We start from the raw sequence: 6,000 nt of genomic DNA, 5'->3' as shown, positions 1-6,000 counted from the left end.
ACATGGCAACGTCACAATTGTGCATATAAAGATGTTTTATTGGCTTTCAAAAGCATTAAAACAATAACTGTGTATGATTGGTTTCAATTACGCTGACGCTTGATTCCGCAATTTATATATTCAGGCAGGATTTCAACTCCATTGGCTCTGTGGTTGAGTGTTAGTTTGTTTTGGGCCTGCAGCTGCTTTTAGAAAAGCATGCTACCATACTAGTGTTTCATGCATGTACAATATGCTGTACTTAGCAATTAATTACATGCAATGCAAATTTATATTAAATGCAGTTAGTGCACATACACCAAGCATATTAGATGTCCATTCTGAGCATATTTCCACTAAAGAGAGTTATTCCACATGTAACCACTAGCAGGTGCTAACTTGGATTTCCACACAAGACTTCAGTTCATGACCGGTCATGGTGACTTAAAATCCTCTGAGAACATCCCATGTTGATTTGATTCTGTAGACCAGCAGTCCTCGGTAATCTATATCTGCACACAAGCGCTAAGCAGCAAAACTGCATTACACAAACATCCTCTGTCAATTGTGCCGCAGGGCTGCGTCTCATCATGTAATCAGTGATGGTTTTAATGCAATTGCCAGTGTTTCCTCCTACACAGATCAGCAGTCGTGACCTTGACCGAATGAAGCTTAAGTCCAGATGCTGACCGGAGGTGTATGGGGTCAAACTTACCTCAGCCTCACAATAAGTGGTTTATTTGGCGAGAGCTGTGGGGCCCTACAATGTTTATTTGCTTCCCTCAGTGATAGTTTGGAGACCCTCTCTGCATGTAGTGAGATAGGAAGAAAATATCCATGAATTGAGAATGAATTGAGACCTCAGAATAGGAAGGGCAAGCATTCCACTAGATAGAAAAGTGACTAAAATAGAAGAGCAAGGGCTGACCACATGACCACTTCTGTCCAGTTAGGATTGGATAAGTGTATGGTCTAGTCAGCCCCTGCTGGTAGATGCTGTAACTACAACATTTTGAGGGTAAAATCATCTTTCTCCATTTTGCATTCAAAATTAGCCATGTTTTCTTTTGAAATTCATTTTGTACGCAATAAATGAATTGCAAATATTTTATTCTATTTAAGCAGATGCTTTATTACTGCCTCATACTTGTTTGAGGGCTCTTTAAGGGAGTATCCAACCAAAAATGTTGGTAACTAAACTGTTTTCGTTTGCATCGACTTCTATTGAAATACAATAGAAGTGAAAGGGAACCGAAACTGTTTGGTTGTCAACACTACTCAACATTTTCAAGATCTATCTTTTCACACTGAGAACAACTGAGAGACTCATATGCAACTATTACAGAAGGTTCAAATGCTCACTGATGCTCCAGAAGAAACACGATGCATTAACAGCAGGGGGTGAAAACTTTTGAACAGAATGGAGATGTGAACATTTTTCTTATTTTGCCTAAATATCTTTTTTTTTTTCAATTAGTACAGCCCTTAAGAGGCTACAGAAGATGTTTCCCAGAAGACAAAATAAGTTAAATTTACCCTGATCTTAAAATTCCAAAGGTTTTCACCCCCCGGCTCTTAATGCATTGTGTTTCCTTCTGAAGCATCAGTGAGCGTTTGAACCTCCTGTAATAGTTGCATATGAGTCCCTCAGTTGTCCTCAGTGTGAAAAGATGGATCTCAAAATCATACAGTCATTGTTGGAAAGGGTTCAAATACATAAACATGCTGAAAAACCAAAGAATTTGTGGGATCTGAAGGATTTTTCTGAAGAACAGCAGGCAGTTCAACTGTTCAGGACAACTATCACTAAACAAAAAAACTAGCTCCTACTTCAAAGTATTGTCTAATTAAACTATAAAATGACTGTAAAAAGCATGATTTACAGTTCAGATACAGGTTTTCACAAAACAAAAAGTTTATAAATGCTCAATGTCACATTTCAGCCTTTACAACATTTTTAGGAAAACTGATGAGTCAGAATAATCTATTAATTTGAGCAATTATCATCAATTATTATATTAATTGAATAACATTAATATATTTTACTCTCAGATGTTTAGATTTTTGTAATGCATTACCTTCTTGTCAATGCACCTGTTCACATTTACAACTGCATGTTTGCAGCGTAAAAACATGGGTTGATTTTCACATTGGGCAGACAGGTTGATTTAAAATGCAAATCCATTCTTTGCCAGCAGGTGGCGCTTTTGAAACGGCAGAAATATAGCGGTTTCCCAGTAACGACTGTACACAAATCAGTGCAAAATCGGATTTCTAACTTTTCAGCACTCATATTTATTCAATGATATAGCCTTTCTAAGTTTAATCGTCACATTCAGCCATATCAGCAATTCTTGTCTAAACTAAATTTAAATAACATTAATATATTTTACTCTCAGATGTTTAGATTTTTGTAATTCATTAATTTCTTGTCGATCCACCTGTTTACATTTACAACTGCATGTTTGCAGCGTAAAAACATGGGTTGATTTTCACATTAGGCAGATGGGTTGAGTGAAAATGCAAATCCATTCTCTGCCAGCAGGTGGCGCTTTTGAAACGGCAGAAATATAGCGGTTTCTCAGTAATGACTGTACACAAATCAGAACTTTGCAGCGCTCATATTAATTTAATGATATAGCCTTTTGAAGTTTAATCGTCACATTTAGCCATATTGCAATTCTTGTCTAAACTAAATTTAAATAACATTAATATATTTTACTCTCAGATGTTAAGATTTTTGTAATGCATTACCTTCTTGTCAGTCCACCTGTTCACATTTATAACTGCGTGTTTGCAGCGTAAAAACATGGGTTGATTATTTTTACATTGGGCAGATGGTTGAACGAAAATGCAAATCCATTCTCTGCCAGCAGGTGGCGCTTTTAAAACGGCAGAAATATAGCGGTTTCCCAGTAAAATTTTGAACTTTGCAGCGCCCATATTTATTCAATGATATAGCCTTTCGAAGTTTAATCGTCACATTTAGCCATATCACAACTCTTTTCTTTCCATCCCCAAATTTAAGACTACTTGAAATCATAACTAAGACTTGTACCGTTTAAGACTTTTTATGGCCTTACATTTTAAATTAAATTCAATTTAAGACGTCAAAACACTTTAAGGACCTGCGGAAACCCTTCAAATGCATGCCAAACATTGTCATTTGCCCGTCAACATACAGTTTACATATTTTTAACACAAACATGCAAAACAGCGATAGGTGGGCATTTCAACATAAATGCAGCGCTTAAATGACGTCGCTGTTGGCCGGCTTATGTGACTACAGAATTCTTACTAGCGGTGTGAACACAACCAGAAAAACAGCTCTAAGGGAAAAAGAATTAATAACTACGCAGTGCAAAAGCCCCTATGATACTAAAATAACCCTGCTTGGAATGACATGAGGGTCAGTAAACGAAAGAATGTTCATTTTTAATCAAGTTATTCCTTTGAATTATATTCCTCAAGAAGAAAAAGACTCATTCTTTCCTTGGCATTTCTAACAGCTCAGCAAAACTTGACCATGAGGAAAGAAGAAACCACTTAGAATTTGGTGTTTCAGTGAAACAGTACATTAAACACAATGTTCATTTCAACCCAACGTCCTAACGCCTACTACCGTATCGCCGTGCCAGGATCCACACTGTAACATGGGCATTAGAAACAATTTGTCTGTTTTGAATATGCCGTTCTCCTTGGGCTGAGGCACATGTTTAAGATTCCTACGCACTCCAGACTCAATGCCTGCAGTTTGTTTGAGCGAGCCGGATTTAGTGCCAGCCCTGGACGGGGAAAGAGGGAACTGCTCCATGTCAAATGCTAATTATGGGATGGTCGGCAGCACCAAGACAATTTATTGTTGTAAGAACTTGTAAAAGATCTTTCCTCTTTTCTAAACAGAATTCTTTTAAGGGCTGTTCAAACAGCCAAGACAATCATGAAGTAATACTACATCATTATAAGACAATCAGAGCCCAACGTATAACTGCGATGGCGGGTGTTCAAGTTACAAAGCAATGTTTTTAAGGACCCCAATGAAATCAAAATCTGAGTTTTGTGGCTTTTAGTTCATGTGTGTTAGATTTGAGCTAATCTATATTCTTTTTTTTTTAACCATTCAAATGTAAATCCATAGCATGTAGAACTGGCACAAGAAAGGCAGTGTCTCCTCAAAATATTGGATGAGAAAAAAAATTTGTAGTAAAAAGTGTATAAATCACTCGTTTTACTAAAGAAACATTGTCCAACAGTGGTAAAGTTACAGCAGGAGTCACGTCTCTTTCGCCTCCCCTCAGCCTATTGAGTTTTAACTGACCCCCTAAAGCGTGTGGTGAGTTTGGTGGGGGGTAATTGAGAATGAATGGGGGAAAGTCATCTGAGAGGAGGCAATGCCACCATTGCGACATGATTGGATATGACTGGTTATATTCAGCAGTGATTGGTTCATGCGATAAATCCTGCCTCGTGTTTGAGTGCATTCGCAAATCAGTCGGAATGAATATAATGCTTTTTAAAAAAAAGTACTCATCCCCTTGTCATCCAAGATGTTCATGTCTTTCTTTCTTCAGTCATAAAGAAATTATGTTTTTCGAGGAAAACATTTCAGGATTTTTCTCTATATAGTGGACTTCTATAGTGCCCCGAGTTTGAACTTCCAAAATGCAGTTTTTAATGTGGCTTCAAACGTTCCCAAATGCAGTTGTAAACGATCCCAGCCGAGGAAGAAGGTTCTTTTCTAGCAAAACAATTGTTTTTTTGTTTGTTTACAAAATTACAGTTTATATACTTTTTAACCTCAAATGCTCATCTTGTCATTTTTCCGGTTCAAGACAGTTAGGGTATGTCGAAAAACTTCAGAAGTACCGACCCAGTGTTTGCAAAGTGAACATGCAAAGATCATCAAACATCCCTTAACAAAAAAGGTAAAACAGCAATGTAGGCGATTTTAAAGTTGAGGGATAAATTGAGATGGGAGTTTTTCAACATCCATCATTTTGCTAGATAAGACCCTTCATCCTCAGCTGGGATCGTTTACAACCGCATTTGGGAACATTTGAAACCGCATTTAAACTGCATTTCGGAAGCTCAAACTCGGGGCACCATAGAAGTCCACTATATGGAGAAAAATCCTGAAATGTTTTCCTCATTTCTTTATGACTGAAGAAAGCAAGACATGAACATCTTGCATGACAACTGGGTGAGTACATTATCTGTACATTTTTGTTCTGAAAGTGAACTTCTACTTCAACGGGAAGACTAATTTTAAAAAGTAAACAGCTCACACTTCGATATAAAGACTTTGTCAAAATAAGACTTAAAATATCATGAAAACATGATCTGTGGGAGTTTTTAGTGAGTAAACAGCTCGGTGAAATTTTAAGTAAATCTCATTACGATCATCTGATCATCATTAATCGGCCATATTGGTGGCACTGAACGTAAACAAAGAGACTGAACTGAACAAAACTAGCATATTTTGCTGACTATTGCTGTTGAAAATGGTTGAAAATTGTGACCCTGGACCACAAAACCAGTCATAAGGTTAAATTTGTGAGATTTATACATCATATGAAAGCTCAATAAATAAGCTTTCTATTGATGTATGGTTTGTTAGGATAGGCCAATATTTGGCTGAGATACATCTATTTGAAATCAGAAATCTGAGGATGCAAAAAAATCAAAAAGACTGAGAAAATCACCTTTAAAGTTGTCCAAATTAGGTTCTTAACAATGCATATTACTAATCAAAAATTACATTTTGATATGTTTACAGTAGGAATTTTACAAAAAATCTTCATGGAACATGAACTTTACTTCATTTCTTAATGATTTTTGGCATAAAAGAAAAATCAAAAATTTTGACCCATGCAATGTATTTTTGGCTATTGCTACAAATATACCCCAGCGACTTAAGACTGGTTTTGTGGTCCAGGGTCACAATTATTGTCATGTTCTGGGCTGTACTCATTGGTGAGACCAGAAAAACATTTGGAGTACTATAGACTACCAAAAGTTTGA

This window comes from Garra rufa, chromosome 3, assembly GCF_049309525.1.
Source record: "Garra rufa chromosome 3, GarRuf1.0, whole genome shotgun sequence".
Taxonomy (NCBI): domain Eukaryota; kingdom Metazoa; phylum Chordata; class Actinopteri; order Cypriniformes; family Cyprinidae; genus Garra; species Garra rufa.
This window is presented reverse-complemented; position numbering follows the sequence as displayed.